This window comes from Rhinoraja longicauda, chromosome 11 (assembly GCF_053455715.1).
Source record: "Rhinoraja longicauda isolate Sanriku21f chromosome 11, sRhiLon1.1, whole genome shotgun sequence".
NCBI classification, from domain to species: domain Eukaryota; kingdom Metazoa; phylum Chordata; class Chondrichthyes; order Rajiformes; family Arhynchobatidae; genus Rhinoraja; species Rhinoraja longicauda.
In genome coordinates, this window is record NC_135963.1 from 36029592 (window position 1) to 36048083 (window position 18492).

Below are 18492 nucleotides of genomic sequence, written 5' to 3' on the forward strand. Positions count from 1 at the left end.
CTCCCTCAAAGGTTAGAAAGCTAGAAAGATGGTGGAGAAGACTTGATGGGGCGAATAGCCTAATTCTCCTATCACATGACTTATGACCTTATGATCGCTGGTTGGCATGGATTTGGTGGACCGAAGGGCCTGTTTCCACATGGTATCTCTAAACTGTAAAGTCTAAAACAAAGTTGAAGCTAATTTGTTGAGCAAGGCTGGGTGGAACAACCTTGTGTCACTTTGCTCTTCATGGAGAGATCCAGTTAATCAAGAAGGGGAGGAGGTCCATAGTGTTAAAACATGAATAAAGAGAGTCACGTGCCTTCAGAACGTGGCTCAAAGTCTATGAATCAGGGTACAATTAAGGCAAAGGGGAAAGTGAGAAATATTAGTGCAGAACGTATGAATAAACAGCATTGGAAATTTATGCTGGTGGAACATCTACTTATGATAAAGGGCAAAAAAAAGTGTTGCTTATCTTCCATATGACATTTACATTTTCCCAAATTATCTCAAAATGCATCACTTTGGAAATTTAATTTGGAACTACATATGTGTGTTATTGTAGGCAAAAGTAACAAATAAATGTGAAACACTTTAGGATATACGAAAGAATATTGTTGTTGCTTGTGTTGTTGCAAGGCATTTTAGTCGTCCTCCCATTAGTCCCACAAGGTTATTGGTAAAGGTGAGCAGCAGCTATGATAAACCACATGGATCATGCCTGTACTCCAGGCACGTTCAGGACTCTTAACCCTATCTGCACCAGAGTGTCTCCTTCGAGAGGTCGTTGGCACAGCCACAGGCATAATGAAGGACGAATCTCTCCCTGGATACTCCCTTTTCTCCCCTCTCTCACCAGGCAAGAATGACAGAAGTTTGAAAATGCACACCTCCAGACTCGGAGACAGTTTCATCCCAGCTGTTATCAGGCAACTGTACCATCCCAGCACCAGCTAGAGAGTGGTCCTAACCTACCTCCTACCTCCTACCTCATTGGAGATGTTTGGACTATCTTTAATTGGACTTTACTGGACTTTATCTTACACTAAACGTTATTCCCTTTGTCCTGCATCTGTACACTGTGGACGGCTCGATTGTAATCGTGTATCGTCTTTCGCTGACTGGTTAGCACGCAACAAAAATGCTTTCCACTGTACTTCGGTACACATGACAATAAACTAAACTAAACCAAAACATGAACTAAACCCTTTGCGCCGTTACCTGTGTGCATTTGGCGGTCACCAGAATAAAGCAAAGGGGGAGAGAATTAAGATGAGCATGAGGGAAATCGTTTTATGGAGTTGAACCAGACAAAAGTCTGACTGATCTGGACAGTCTGGGTGTGGGTTGGATGGTTCCTGGAGGAGACTAGAACAAGCAATCCATCTCAGGATGCAGGCTTGAGACGAGGAGAGGCTTCTTCGCATAATGCGGTGGTGAGCCGGTGGAATTCTCTGAGTTGTGATTGAAACCTGGAGAGAGCTGCCTGCAGATGCGGTGGAAGCAGGTCCTGTTGTGGCCTCCAGGAGCAAATTGGATAACTTCTCAAGGTCAAGGGCAAAGAGCCGGAGACTTGACTAAAGAATAGGCAGGAACTGCAGATGCTGGTTTATACCAAAGATAGACACCAAATGCTGGAGTAACTCGACGAGTCCCTGGAGAAAAAGAATAGGTGACATTTCGGATTGGAAAGTATTACGAAGGTTTCCGACCCTAAGTATCACCTATTCTTCTTCCCCATAGAAGCTGCCTGACTCGCTGAGTTATTCCAGCATTTTGTATCTGACTTGAGTTAATGAATTGTCCAGGTAGAGATCTGATGCAGACATGATGGGCTGAATGTTTTCCTTTTGCGCAGAAACCATTCCACGATCCTGTGCTTGCACACAGCTTTACACAAGGAATACAGTTCAACCAAAAATGGATAACATTCCTGATAGCTACAGTATCTAAAGGTTACAAGCCCACCTTCTTTACCTTTGCTCCATTAGATACTCCTTTTAATGAGAATTGAATTGTTTTCCTATGAACCGATATCATTGCTTCCAGTAGATACATCATTGTTCTTATATACAGTGTGAAGCTTTATCATAAGATCAAGACATTGGGTCAGAATTGGGCCATTCCACCCATCATGACTGCTTCACCATTCGATCATGGCTGATCTACTTTTCCCTCCAAACCCCTTTCTCCGACCTTCTCTCCGTAATCTTACTGATCAAGAACCTAACAATGTCCGCTTTAAAATGAATTCCACAGATCATCCACCTTCTGGCTAAAGAAATTCCTCCTCATCTCCATTCTAAAGGTATGTCCTTTTAACTCTGAGGCTGTGCCCTCAGTTCCTGGACTCCCACGAATAGAAGCATCCTCTCCACATTCACTCTGTCTAAGCCCGTCATTATTAGGTAGGTTTCCATGAGATATCGCTTTGATTGAAGGCACGTTATATAAGAAGTAGAAGCAAGGGACTTGCACTTCACTTGGTGTCTTACTCAACATAAGAAGAATCTGCTTTGGACTCAGTGGTTCAGAATGTTGCAGAAATCACTGAGTAAGATTCAGTCTGGATTATACATTGTAGTAAGTGGAAGATATTCACTCCACTTCCTTTCTAATATATAATATCATTCATTGTTCCCTAGCAATGTACTCCTTTCCAAGATTCAGTCGGCAAAATCTCCAGGAAACTGCACTGACCATTAACCATTCAGTAATTAGCTCTGATTATGTTAAAATGATAATTGAATAACATTTAAAACCCTTACTACATTTCTGGTGCTTTATCATCGAACAATAATCATCATTGCCTCTCAAAGCAATGGATCCGGCTCCATTTAGAAGTTTAAATATTTAAATAGCTCAAGCCCAAAGACAAATATTCCTATTTATGGACAAAATATATCATCAGCAGAAGTGAATTTGATTTAGCGGTCTATATCTCCCTGAGGCAGTGCCCTTCATGCATATATTGTCCCTAGTATAGATTGGATTTCATTACTTGGCGCCCAAAGCTGAACTTGCATTGATAGCGTTGCGGGTTTTATTATATTCTATCTGTTCAGCAGCACATACAGTACACTAAAATTGGAAAGTACAGAGAAGATTAGCATGGCCTCGGTGGAAGGATAACAAGCAGATCTGTGAAAGAAATATATATATATATATATATCATGAACGCATCGACACAATCAGGATGGCACAGTAGCGCAGTGGGAGAGCTGCTGCCTTACAGCGCCAGAGGCCCGGGTTTGATCCTGACTATGGGTGCTGTCTGTACGGAGTTTGTACGTTCTCCCTGTGACCACTTGGGATTCTGCCGGGTGCTCTGGTTTCCTTCCACAATCCAAAGATGTGCAGGTTTGTAGGTTATTTGGCTTTGGTAAAAATGGTAAATTTTGCCAAACGTTTAGGATAGTGCAGGTGTACTGGAGTGATCACTGGTCGGCATGAACTTGGTGGGCAGAAGGGCCTGTTTCCGCGCTGAAGTTCTAAAGTCTAAAGATCACCACTGAGTTTCCAGATGTTTGAATGTTCATTGCTGCTCCCCCATCTGGCTGGTGACAGGAGCACCTGAAACAAAGCCCTGAAAAAAGGCTGTGCATTGTTTGCAAGTTGCAATCAGGGATGATTACGCTTTTGATGCACGGCAGAGCATTTCTTCAGTTGTGATTCAGATCTGATGCCGAATGAGTCCTCTCTTCAAACTGCACGCTAGCCCCATTGGTTTGCAGTGCCTCCCACATGGATAATGGCAGAGCCATTACTGCATTACACATGGCTTTTTGGTCCACATTTCTGAAAATGCATGAACAATGGAACAAGATAATTGGGATAAGACAAAGGCCTGAACTTGATTTTTTTCATTCTCGGGGAAGATGTGTGGGAGAGAAATTGGATAGTGCTGTATATGTGGGTTGGGATCAATGTAGTGGTGGACTATCACTTCTTTAATGTACAGAATGAAACAATTGGAAGGTTAACAGAGGAGGATATCTGACGTATCAAGCCTTGCCATGCTGCCATTTGGTGCATTGAGTTGGTACTAACTCTAAGAACAATCCCATATGCCTATTTATTTAAACCCATTCTCTCTCACTAGCCCATTGACACTAAACTGCTTTTTTTGCTATCCAAAAGGTAGGTTAAGGAACTAGTTCCACTTTTGGGATATGCCCTGTCACACAATCGTACACACACAGACACCGACTCAGATCTTGCACCATTTGTCGGTAACTAAGATGTGGCCTCCAGCTAGAAATCAACATTTTCAAGAGTTCAACATTTTCGTGTTCATAAGTCATAGGAGCAGAATTAGGTTATTCGGCCCATCGAATCTACACCATTCAACCATGGTTGATCCATCTTTCCCTCTCAACCCCTTCCCCCCATTTCCTTTGACCCCCTTACAAATCAATAAACTGTTCATCTCCACTTTAAAAATACCCAGTGACTTGCCCTCCACAGCGATCTGTGACAATGAATTCCAGATTCACCACCCTCTGACTAAAGATATTCCTCCTCATCTCCTTTCCAAAGACACGGACTTTTTAATTCTGAGGTTGTGTCCTCTGGTCCTCGACTCTCACTAGTAGAAACATCCTTTCCACATCCACTCTACCCAGGCCCTTATCCAGTGCTCTTTCCAGTGCACACAAGTTCTGCTCCAAAGGTCTCAAATGAGCATTTTGAAGAAACAGCCTACAATGAAAACTGGTAGACATCCACAAGAGGACATGTGGTATAACATGTGGTATGCCTCCCCACTGGTAGGGATGCCTGAAAGCTTGTGTCAGGTGTGAAGCACCACAGGTTGACCACCACTCCATCTCCGTCAATTCACTTGCTCTGTCATGCGGTATTTGATGGCTGAGGTCTCGGCTACCATTGCAGAGCAAGCAGATGGCATCCAGTGTCAGAGTGATGCAGTGAAATGTTAAAACAACAGGGGGTGTTGTTCAAACAACAGGTGGTGCAGCAGTAGAGTCGCTGCCTTACAGCACTTGTAGCGCCAGAGACCCAAGTTCGATCCCGACTATGGGTGCTGTCTGTATGGAGTTTGTACGTTCTCCCCATGACCTGCATGAGTTTTCTCCAAGATCTTCGGTTTCCGTCCACACTCCAAAGACATACAGGTATGTAGGTAATTGGCTTGGTAACTGTAAAATTGTCCCTAGTGTGTGCAGGATAGTGTTAATATGCGGGGATCGCTAATCGGTGTGGATCCGGTGGGCCGAAGGGCCTGTTTTCGCAACTGTATCTCTAAACTAAACTAAATAGCTGCAGAGGTGAAAATGCTACCCTTGTGGCTTTTGATTTAATTGACCCAAAGGCTTCTTGTTGTGTCATTGCATTCCACCGGTTTACATGCTTACTGGAAGCAGAATCACTGAGGTTCCTCTCCATGGGTGTGTAACTCCCTCCGTGGTGCATAAAACAGCTCTACCCACTAAGGCCAGCAGCATTTGGGATACCACCACTGCTACCTCCATCGTGTTCTTAGCTAGACATACTGCGTGGAAACAGGTCCTTCGGCCCAGCGAGTGTAGGCCTACCAGCGATTACCCATGCTCGACTTCCATCCTGCACATGAGAGACACTTTTGCAAAAGCCAATTAACTTACAAACCTGCACGTCATTGGAATGTGGGAGGAAAATGTGGAACTTGGAGAAAAACCACGTGGTCACAGGGAGAATGTACAAACTCCGTACAGCCAGCACCTGTGGTCAGGATCGAACCCGTGTCTCTGCCACTGTCAGGCAGCAACTCTACCGCTGCACCATCATGCCACCCTCTTTTTTGCTGTTCTAACCAAAATGCTACACCTTTTAAAAGAACAACTTAAATGTTATTGTTTTATACGATGGCTGCCTTCCATCTATTAATTGATCTCTTCCGTTTGTGAATTCATATAATTTGTGTCTTTAAAAACACGATTGGGTTTTAAATTGTCCAAAAATCTGATGTCTTTCTTACTATTGGAATTTTATTAGGCAGAGGGGAATCCGTAATATGGTTCCCTCGGTTTGTAGGAATTGATTAATGAGAATAGGTTATCAACTAATTTATACAGTGGAAGATCTTAATTCAGTGAAAGCAATTAAATGTGTATTGCTTAGCTTCATGAGCCTGAGTTTGCCTTTAATCATCTTGATATTTTCATGACAACAGTAAAATTCTGATCTTAATTCCTAACATCCATCAATCTAATGTGGACGCACTTTAATTTATGCAATTTCCTTTGATGAAGAATAGCAAGGTTGACTCACAAAGCTGTTTTTTTCACATTATTCTCAGTGCTTGCTTTATGACCAACTCTAAATCCATTTCTTTTTATCTGGAACTTCCCTCCCAATATCCCCTGAAAAGCCATGACTATTGTCATTCTTTACCTACTCCTTAAATCAGAATCTGGAACAGTTGTTTAGGATGGAACTGCAGATGCTGGTCTACACCGAAGATAGACACAAAGTGCTGGAGTAACTCAGTGGGACAGGCAGCATCTCTGGAGAAAGAGGATGAGTGACGTTTCAGGTTGTTGGATTGGATTTGTGTCAATGTGCCTGTTTTTTGGCAGTTCAACATGACCTTGGAAATCTAAGGTTGCATCTGTTGTTGGCATGGATAATGAATTACATTGCGGCTGATGATGGGTGACCTTAGAATACCTCAGGATCTACTGAACACTTCATTTGGTATCTAGAACTACAGAAGGGAGTTTACTCATGTCCTTCATTCGAAAAACATGCCTTTCTTCATACAGAAGTCAATTAATTTCCTTTCAGCATTTAACTGTATTGCATTTTCCTTTCCCTGTTCAGCACCAGTCCCGTTGCCGATACTGACACATAGTGCCGCTTCCTCACATCACATCGACGGGTTCAGTCCTCATGTCCAATGTCGTGTGTATGGAGTTTGCATGTCCTCTCTGTAACCGGTGCACCGTGGAAAGCATTGTATCCGGACGCATCACAGCAGGGTTTGGGAACGGCTCCATCCAAGACTGCAAGGTTGTTGCAGAGAATTGTGAGAATCGTGGACGCAGCCCAGACCATACACAAACCAACCTCCCTTCTATTGACTCCATCTACGCTTCACACTACCTCGGCAGGGCCTCCAGCATAATCAAGGATGAGTTTCATCTGGTCACTCCCTCTTCTCCTCTCTCCCATCAGGCAAGAGGCACAGAAGTGCGAAAACGCACACTTCCAGATTCAGAGACAGTTTCTTCCCAGCTGTTATCGGGCACAGTCTAAGAATAAAGGGGAGGCCATTTAAAACTGAGGCGAGAAGAAACTTTTTCACCCAGAGAGTTGTGAATTTGTGGAATTCTCTGCCACAGAAGGCAGTGGGCACCAATTCACTGGATGAATTTAAAAAAGAGTTAGATGGAGCTCTAGGGGCTAGTGGAATCAAGGGATATGGGGAGAAGGCAGGCACAGGTTACTGATTGTGGATAATCAGCCATGACCACAATGATTGGCGGTGCTGGCTCGAAGGGCCAAATGTCCTCCTCCTGCACCTATTTTCTCCGTTTCTATGTTTCTAACTGAACCACCCGAACAACAACTAGAGTGTGGTCCTGAGTTACTATATACTTCATTGGAAACCCTCGGACTATCTTTAATCGGACTTTACTGGACCTTATCTTGCACTAAACATTATTCTCTTTATCATGTATCTGTACACTCCGGATGGCTCGATTGTAATCAAGAATAGCCTTACTCTACCTCGATACATGTGACAATAATTAAAACTAAACTAAAACGGTTGGGTTTTTTCCAGGTGCTCCGGTTTCCCCCCACATCCCAGGGAAATGTGTGTTGGGAGCTTAATTGGCCACTGTAAATTTCCCCTAATGTGTAAGTGAGTGGTGGAATTTGGAAGAAGTTGATGGGAATGTGGGGAGAATAAAACGGCTTTAAAGAAGGATTCGTATAATTGATGGTCCGTATGCTGGGCCAAAGGGGCAATTTCTGGTTGCTTCAATGAGAGTCATAGAGTCATAAGATGTGGAAACAGGCCCTTCAGCCCAACTTGCCCACAATGACCAACATGTCCCATCTACACTAGTCCCACCTGCCTGTGCTTGGCCCATATCCCTCTAAACCTATCCTATCCATGTATCTGTCCAAATGTCTCTTAAATGTTATGATATTCCCAGCCTCAACTACCTCTTCCCACTGCTCGTTCCATACACCCACCATCCTTTGCAAAAAGGTTACCCCTCAGATTACTATAAAATCTTTGCCCCCTCACCTTGAACCCAAATCCTCCTGTTTCCGATTCACCTATTCTGGGCAAAAAACTGTGCATTTACCCGATCTATTCCTCTCATGATCTTGTACACCTCTATAAGATCACTCCTCACTCTGTGACACTTTGGTTTCTTGTGGGAGACTCCTCAGAGTTTAGGAAGAAACTTTTGAGTAGCTCCGGTTTCAGTCACCAACCATCTCAACATGGGCAGCAAGACTCTGGATGGGTTAGCTGACATGTGACAACAGGGCCAGTGCCAGAGATGCAGTGCTGAGTTCACACACACTGTTGCCCTTTAGACCAGAGATACAGCGCGGAAACAGGCCCTTCCGCCTCCCGAGACTGTGCCGACAAGCAATCACCCCGTAAACTAGCACAATCCCACACACTCGGGACAATTTACAAGTTTACCAAAGCTAATTAACCAACAAACCAGTAAGTCTTTGTAGTGTGGGAGGAATCAAGATCACCCGATGAAATCCCATGTGCTCATGGGGAGAACGTACAAACTCCGTACAGACAGCACCCATAGTGAGAATTGATCCTGGATCTCTAGCGCTGTAAAGCAGCAACTCTACCACTGCACCCCTATGCAGCATCTTTAGTAACCCATTGCTTTTGCTTCTTCACTAAGTCTAGCTGAGTTTGATTTTAGTTTATTGTCACGTGTACCGAGGTATTGTGAAAAGATTTTAATAGACAATAGACAATAGACAATAGGTGCAGGAGTAGGCTATTCAGCCCTTTGAGTCAGCAATACCATTCAATGTGATCATGGCTGATCATCCACAATCAGTACCCCGTTCCTGTCCTCTCCCCATAACCCCTGACTCCGCTATCATTAAGAGCTCTATCTAACTCTCTCTTGAAAGCATCCAGAGAATTGGCCTCCACTGCCTTCTGAGGCAGAGAATTCCACAGATTTGCAACTCTCTGAGTGAAAAGGTTTTTCCTCATCTCCGTTCTAAATGGCCTACTCCTTATTCTTAAACTGTGGCCCCTGGTTCTGGACTCCCCCAACATTGGGAACATGTTTCCTGCCTCTAGCGTGTCCAATCCCTTAATAATCTTATATGTTTCAATAAGATCCCCTCTCATCCTTCTAAATTCCAGTATATACAAGCCCAGTCACTCCAGTCTTTCAATATACGACAGTCCCGCCATTCCGGGAATTAACCTAGTGAACCAACGTTGCACTCCCTCAATAGCAAGAATGTCCTTCCAAAAAATCGGGAGACCAAAACTGCACACTGTACTCCAGGTGTGGTCTCACTAGGGCCCTGTACAACTGCAGAAGGACCTCTTTGCTCCTGTACTCATTTTGTTGCATACTAACCACTCAGTGGAAAGACAGTACATGATTTCAGTCAAGACATTCACCGTGCACAGATACATGATAAAGGGAATAACATGAATAACATTCAGTGCAAGATAAAGCCAGTAAAGTCCGATCAAAGATAGTCCTAGAGTCTCCAAAGAGAGTAGTTCAGGACTGCTCTCTATTTGTTGGTGGGATGGTTCAGTTGCCTGATAACAGCTGGGAAAAATTTGTCCCTGAATCTGAAGGTGTGCGTTTTCACACTTCTATATCTTTTGCCCAATGGGAGAGGGGAGAAGAGGTAGTGGCCAGGGTGCCACTTGTCCTTGATTATGCTGGTGGCCTTACCGAGGCAGCGTGAGGTGTAAATGGAGTCAATGAAGTCCTCGGGAAAGCCAGCTGACCTGTGCCTGAAACCACACCTCACTGGGCCATTGGGCCAGTTTGATATAGCTCCGTGTACATGCAAGCGTGTCTCAATGCAACCTTGCTGAATGAGATGTTTAACTCTGGCATTCTCAGGGCGAGGAAACATGCTTCTTAATATTTTACGCCAAATAGCAAACATATATATTAGATGGTTTTAAGAGCTGAAAGATTTAGGGCCAGAGTGTTATGAGGAAGGAGCGGTAATGAAGAGTTGAGGCCAGCATAGATCAGCCATGGTCATTTTGACTGGTGGGGATAGCTTGAGGGCTGGCTGGTCTATTCCTGCTCCTATGTTTTTGTGCTCCTGTGTCTGTTCCCTGAATCCCACTTTAAATGAAGGAGCAAATGGATTAAATTTAACTGCTCTGCGACTGACAGAATTTAGAATGTAAACACTATGCACATCTACAGATCCCAGGTCAGTTTTAAGCAGGCTGATGAAGTCGTGGGGCTAGAAAAACGAATCTAATATGCATACTAACTCATCCTTTATTAAAGGAGTAGCTGCCTCCAAGAAGGCTGCTTTTTCTTATGTTCACATCCGTCTTGGATGAAATCAGTCAGGTGAGAAATTGGGACCAGTCAACCATGGTATCATTACAAGTAGAGGCACAATGGCCATTTTATATAGGGGAAGTGGGAGAGAGCTAGCTGCCAGAACTAATCTCAAAACAAAAATATATGAAATTAAATTAACACATTGTAATTCAGGGCAAAATCTAAGTTATAGCTTAGTTTTAGTTTATCGTCACAGTGAAAAGAGTTTTTGTTGCATGCTTTCCAGTCACCAGAAAGACTATACATGATTACAATCAAGCGGTCCACAGTTAAAGGGAATAACATTTAGTGAAAGAGGATGCCCAGTATAGTCTGATTAACAATAGTCTGAGGGTCTCCAATGAGGTAGATGGTAACTCAGAACTGCTCTCTATTGGTCAGTTACCTGATAACTATAGTACTATAGTGACTGTACTTTAGTATAATATTGTACTATATGGTCACTAGACCTTGAGCCAGGATCCAGTGAAAAAATATAACATCTCAATTCTGCTTTGGCCTGAGGTTGGATAACTCAAACAAAACACAAAGTGCTGCACTAACTCTGCGGGTCAGGCAGCATCTGTGGAAGGAATGTATAGATGACAATTCAGGTTGGGACCTTTCTTCAGCCCTGAAGAAGGATTTCCGACCCAAAACATTGCGTATCCATTCCTTCCACAGTTGCTACCTGACCTGCAGAGTTACTGCAGCACTTTGTGTTTTGCTCAAGGTTCCAGCATTCTGCAGTTCTTTGTATCTCCACTGAACAAGTCAACATGGACCAAGTATTGAGGCTGGGACTTTCCGGTCCTTGAGCTGGTGAATTTACCCATTAGTTTAATGTGAAGAATTTCACGGGTACATTCCCAAACTCTCAGCAGTACAACTGGTCATGGTCCTCTATGAAGGATTTGATCAAAATCTACTTCAACACCCAAGTATTCAACCAACCCTTTTGGCACAGGGCCCACTCCCAATGTCTATTGTTCCTGGAGGAGAACAAAAAACTCAACGAGGTGAGAGATTCCATTTTGTTTTTGTGTAAAGGTGAATAATCATTCACTTTTTGTCCCTGATACTGTGATCACAGCTTGCTAAAGTTTTAGAGTTTAGAGTTTAGACATACAGCGCAGAAACAAGCCCCTTGGTCCACTGAGTCCACACCAATCATCAACCACCCATACACTATGTTGTCCCACTTTTGCATCCTACACATTAGGGACAATTTTGCAGAAGCCAATTAACCTGCATGTCTTTGGAAAGTGGGAGGAAATATTCCTTTGGTAAATATTGAAATTGTTTCCGAACTCCTAACCCTCAGATTGATCGGACCCAGAAAGAAATGTAATGTGATCACTGCATTACCAGATAAATTGACTTAGTAATTGATTGATTCAAACAATTAATGAACTGACTGGCACAACCAAATTAATAATTGACAACATGAATAATTTCAATCTGCAAACTTGATTAAAAAAATACATAATGACAGCTCTGTGAATAATTAATTCCCAGTTGAAATAAGTGAATGGAGTAACAATTATTTTAATGAATAATGCATTACCAGACTGGAACAATCACTTATTTTTGCATTAAACATATTTCTAATTCTTAAAGTTTTCTTCTCATGATCGGTTTTAAGTTGAGAAATCTAGGTGGACAATTAACATCACAGAATTATGGAAGCTTATAGCGAAGGAGTCCATTTGGCCTCTCAGGTCCATCTTAGTTCCAAATGGAGCAACCCAGCCTTTCCCTGTGCCTTAAGATTTAACCAACTCCTTTTAGAAAGCATCAAATGACTCTGCCTCCACTATAAGCTCTGACAGTGCATTCCAGATCTGGGAAGATCCAGCCGAGTGCCATAAACTGACATCACAGCAGAAGTGAGTTGTGGAAGTACACATACATCACAGCAACTACATTTTCCTCATTGACCTGCTACACCACTGTATCAAAAACGTGATCAATATTGTAAAGCACAATTTAGTAACTCCATTCTGCCTTTCCCTCATCAATCTGCACTTGCCGAGAAGACTACTAATTCTTCCTTAATAATCGTTTCTAAGTGTTTGCCTACTGCTGAGATTAAATTGACTGGCCTACAATAATTGGTTTTAATCTTATGTTTTGTTTTGAACAAGAATGTAATATTTGCAATTCTCCAGTCCTCTTGCGGCATCCTATTATCCACAAATGTTTGGCATTCATTGTCAGTGCCTGCACAATTTTCACCCATTTTTATCTCCGTAACTTAGATTGTATCCCATCTGGACCAACTGATCTGTAGCCTTAAGCTTTTCCAATAACTCCGCTACATCTTCCTTTATTGAGACTGCACAGCAACTTGGGGGGAGAGAGAAAGAGAGAAAGAGAGAGAGTTGGGTTGTGTTTATTGCCACATACACAAGTACCATGAGGCATAAATGCAATGAAAACCGTACTTGCAGCAACAACACCACAGGCACCTAGACTCAGACAACACACACAAAAAGCATAAATTACAGAGTGAAAAGAGAAAGTTTGTGCAAAAGTAATGAAGACATTAGTGCAAAACTTAACAATTTAGAAAGCAAGTCCATGTTAGTGCAAGAGGTGATCCATAGTGTTCCACTGTTGAGGTCACAGGTTGGCACAGTGGCGGAGCGGTAGATTTGCTGCCTTACACACGGAGACCCGGGTTCAATCCTGACTACGGGTTCAGTCTGTAAAGACGCTCCACTACAGGTTTGTAGGTTAGTTGGCTTCGGTAAAAATTGTGAATTGTCTCTAGTGTGTGTAGGATAGTGTTGGTGTACGGGGTGATTGCTGGTTAGCGCGGACTCAGTGGGCGAAGGGCCTGTTTCCGTGCTAGATCTCTAAAGTCTAAAGTATATCTCTAAAGGTCAGACTAAGAACCTAATCAAGAACCGAATGGTTGGAGGAAAGTAGCTGATCCTGAACTTGCTGGTGTGGCACTTTAGGATGTATCTCCTGCCTGACATGGCAGTGAAAAGATGTCAGTGGGGATCCTTGATGATGGATGCCTCCTTCTTGAGGCAGTGCCTCATGTAGATGCTTTTGATGGTGGGCAGGGTTGTGCCCCTGATGTATCAGGCTGAGTCTACCACTCTCTGCAATTGCTTGCATTCCTGTGGGTAAGCTCACGAGGCTCAACAGAAGCCAATTAACCTACAAACCTGCACGTCTTTGGATTATGGGTGGAAATGAGAGCACCCAGAGAAATCCCAAGCAGTCACAGTGAGAATGTACAAATTCCATACAGACAGCACCTGTAGTCAGGATCAAACCCGAGTCTCTGGCGCTATAAGGTAGCAATCTCTACCGCTGCGCCACTGTGCCGCCCCCTGTGCTAATCCGTACTGCTTGAGGTCTGTCAATTCATAATCAAGGATCCAGTTACAATGGGAGGTACAGAGGCCTGGGACTTGGAGCTTGGTGGTGAGTTTGGAGGGGATGATTGCATCGAATGCCAAGCTGTAGTTCAACGAATAGCAGCCTGACGTCTGTGTTCCTGTTATCCAGATGGTCCAGAGAGATAGCATCTGCTGTGGTGATAGGCTAATTGAACCAGATCCAGGACATTTTTTGTTTAATTTAGAGATACTGTGTGGAAACAGGCCCCTCAGCCCCTGAGTCCACGCCAACCAGTGATCACCCATACACCAGTTTGATCCTACATACTAGTGACAAGTTACAGAAGACAATTAACCCACAAACCTGTACATCTTTGGAGTGTGGGAGGAAACCAGATCACCTGGAGAAAACCCATGCGGTCACAGGGAGAACGTACAAATTCCGTACAGACAGCTCCCGTAGTCAGGATCAAATCCGGGTCTCTGGCGCTGTGAGGCAGCAACTCTTTCTACTCACTTTTTAAGAAAGGAGGGAGAGAGAAAACGGGTAATTATAGACCAGTTAGTCTGACATCAGTGGTGGGGAAGATGCTGGAGTTAATTATAAAAGACAAAATTGCAGAGCATTTGGATAGCAGTAACAGGATCATTCCGAGTCAGCATGGATTTACGAAGGGGAAATCATGCTTGACTAATTTTCTGGAATTTTTTGAGGATGTAACTAGGAAAATTGACAGGGGAGAGCCGGTGGATGTGGTGTGCCTTGACTTTCAGAAAGTCTTCGACAAGGTCCCACATAGGAGATTGGTGGGCAAAAATAGAGCGCATGGTATTGGAGGTAGGGTACTGACATGGATAGAAAATTGGTTGACAGACAGAAAGCAAAGAGTGGGGATAAATGGGTCCCTTTCAGAATGGCAGGCAGTAACTAGTGGGGTACCGCAAGGCTCGGTGCTGGGACCGCAGCTATTTACAATATACATCAATGACTTGGATGAAGGGATTAAAAGTACCATTAGCAAATTTGCAGATGATACAAAGCTGGGTGGCAGTGTGAACTGTGAGGAAGGTGCTATGAGGTTGCTGGGTGACTTGGACAGGTTGTGTGAATGGGCGGATGCATGGCAGATACAGTTTAATGTGGATAAGTGTGAGGTTATCCACTTTGGTGGTAAGAATAGGAAGGCAGATTATTATCTGAATGGTGTCAAGATAGGAACGAGATCTGGGTGTCCGAGTGCATCAGTCACTGAAAGGAAGCATGCAGGTACAGCAGGCAGTGAAGAAAGCCAATGGAATGTTGGCCTTCATAACAAGAGGAGTTGAGTATAGGAGCAAAGAAGTCCTTCTGCAGTTGTACAGGGCCCTAGTGAAACTGCACCTGGAGTACTGTGTGCAGTTTTGGTCTCCAAAGTAGGTTTACTAGGTTAATTCCCGGAATGGCTGGACTGTCATATGTTGAAAGACTGGAGCGACTAGGCTTGTATACACTGGAATTTAGAAGGATGAGAGGGTATCTTATCAACACGTATAAGATTATTAAGGGGTTGGACACGTTAGAGGCAGGAAATATGTTCCCAATGTTGGGGGAGTCCAGAACCAGGGGTCACAGTTTAAGAATAAGGGGTAGGCTATTTAGAACAGAGATGAGGAAAAACCTTTTCAGTCAGAGAGTTGTGAATCTGTGGAATTCTCTGCCTCAGAAGGCAGTGGAGGCCAATTCTCTGAATGCATTCAAGAGAGAGCTAGATAGAGCTCTTAAGGATAGCGGAGTCAGGGGGTATGGGGAGAAGGCAGGAACGGAGTACTGATTGAGAATGATCAGCCATGATCACATTGAATGGCAGTGCTGGCTCGAAGGGCCGAATGGCCTACTCCTGCACCTATTGTCCATTGTCTATTGTTGCACCACTCTGCTGTTTTCTTCTGAATATTCTTGTATTTACGTCAGATTGACTCAGTATAGAAATCCACCTAGTTCCCACCTCAAATACAAGTTGATATTCACAACAGCTTTATCATAAGCAGAATTCAGCATATGTAATATGCTAAATTCCTAATGGGTTGCAGTCAAAGCAATAAATAAATGAATAATGTACATTACTATGTTCATGGAAATGAATATTGCTAACCAGCAGTGGATTACCACGCTGAGTGTGTTACAACTACTGTATATCTGCGACAATTAATCAACTCATAATCGATTAAGCCATTAAAAATGTGAATGTGAAGATAATGATGTAATCCACTAATGATCTTACTGTCAAGCCAGTTGGCATGGATATGTTGAGCTGGTGAACGGATTTGATTCAGTTTTATGTGACCTTCTTTAAACATGACACCGTAATAATTGAGATAGATTTCAATATTTTTTTTTCCAGCCTTAGCTCTATTGTGATGATATTCTGTAAATCTGTTGTCTGTGATGTAAGGCACCACAGGTTTTACACCTTGCATCCATGCTCGGTAATATAACATCATATGTCTTATCATTAAGTGATTCAATTATAGAATTACTTGCTTGGCATATTTTTATTACTGATTCACGCAGGCATGAATGCCGAAGAAATCTTGAAGACAAGTCTAGTAATTAAATTTGGTTCCATTTACAAGTAATGAATGCGTTATTTTTTTTTAAAATCACCATCCCTGTGCGTGATTTTCATCTGATTGCTTCTTTCAAACGCACGGTTGTTGACTGCCCAGCCAACAAACTGGGCATCCCCTAGGTTAGTGAAGACTAAGATAGAATGGGCTTTCAGCTTCCCACCCAGAGCCCTTGGAATCCACTCAGAGTTTAATAAGTTCATGGCTCTTAGGAGCAAAAGGAGGCCATTTTTTGCCCATCGAGTCTACTCTGCCATACAATTATACCTGTTCTATCTCTCCCTCTCAACCCAATCCTCCTGCCTGCTCCCCATAACATTTGTTCCCTGTTCTCTAGGAAGTAAGAACATTTGGAAGAACCATAAGCAGACTGTTTATTTATTTGACCTCCATGTTACAAAGAGTGCAGTGAAAAACTATAGGAAGTGCAGAAAGGGTTTAGCAGGAGAATTGATGTAGATAATGTGAATTAAATCAGGGGGGGTGTGATGGAAGGTAGATTCGCTGAAACGTCAGAAGGTTGAGGGGAGATTTGTTAGAAGTATATAAAATGATGAGAGGCATAGCTAGGGTAGACAGCCACAACCTTTCTCCCAGGGTGGAAATGTCCAACACTCGAGGATTTAGTTATAAGGTGAGAGCGGGAGATTTTAATGGAGATGTGCTAGGCAAGTGTTTTACACAAAGAGTAGTGGGTGTCTAGAAGATATTGCCTGGGAAGGTGGTGGAGGCAGATATGGATGTATCCAGGCATCCAGTCTGATGAAGGGTCCCTACCTGCTACATCACCTATCCATGTACTCCAGAGACGCTGCCTGGCCTGCTGAGTTAATCCAGTACTTTGAGTCCTTTTACATTCCTAATTGTTCTTTTTGCCTCTAAATGCTCCATAATTTATTGGCTTCGCACAGCTGACAAGCTCTGGGAGAGATCATTGAGGGTTTTCAGGTGTTGTGTATAACTGCGGTACATAAGTATCCCGAGAATAGGCGTGCATTTAAATCTCCTATCAATCGTTGTTCCCGCACAGTAATTCTGAGTCTGTTGGCTGCCTGCTGAAAGGACACTTTAATTGTTCAGTAGAGAGGTCATAGAAGAAACATTTTAAAGCATATTTTGCGGGAAGCAGATGGAGAATGTGTTAGAAATTCAACTAGCTGTTCCATTTGAGGGTCACATATCTGCTACCACTGGGTCAGTAACTAAATTGGAGTGAGTCCTTTGGGGTCATGTTCCATCTGTTCAAATGTGTCTTGGACTCTGCAGTGTTTTGGAAATCCTTGCCAGCTCTGGGTGTCTGAGGAACGGTTGCTACAAAAAGTCTATTTGCTGCAGCCCTGTATGTCCTTGTTCGACACAGACCTGCTCCAATCCCCAGAGACACCGCTGTGGTGGTTCGAACTTCTCTCGGGGAATCAACGCAGAAAATAACATGTAAAACAAGGTGGAAAGTGCAAACTCTCCTCCTTAGAGCACAGAGGGATGAGGGGTGATCTTACAGAGGTGTACAAAATCATGAGAGGAAGAGATCGGGTAAATGCACAGTCTTTTTGGCCAGAGTAGGGGAATCAAGAACCAGAGGACATAGGTTTAAGGTGAGGGGGGATGATTAATATGAACCTGAGGGGTGACTTTTTTTACACAAAGGTTGGTGGGTGTATGGAATGAGCTGCCAGAGGAAGAAGTTGAGGCAGGTACTATCGCAATGTTTAGGAAACAGTTAGACAGGTACATGGATAGAATAGGACTTGAGGGTCATGGGCCAAACTCAGGTAGGTGCGACAAGTGCAAGTTGGGGCATGTTGGTTGGCATGGGTAAGTTGGGCCAAAGGGCCTGTTTCTAAGCTGTAGGACTCTATGACTCTATAACCTGAATCTGTGCAATCCTTTCCCAAATGAAGAGAGGCCGTCAATTTCTAAAGAGCTGATGAAGATAATAAGGACAATTTAGCATGATATTATGTGAGATACACAAATGGCAGAGGCCAATGTATCCG

The 18492-nt window shown here is 43.3% G+C and overlaps 1 protein-coding gene and 1 non-coding gene across 3 annotated transcripts in view; both read left to right on the forward strand.

The window, feature by feature from the left end:
* astn1 (astrotactin 1) overlaps window positions 1-18492 on the forward strand; it is a 1605092-nt gene that overhangs the window by 112764 nt on the left and 1473836 nt on the right. The window lies entirely within an intron of this gene.
* Window positions 3044-3149, forward strand: LOC144598420 (U6 spliceosomal RNA). Its single transcript, XR_013547864.1, has one exon. It is a non-coding gene; the product is annotated as a U6 spliceosomal RNA (small nuclear RNA).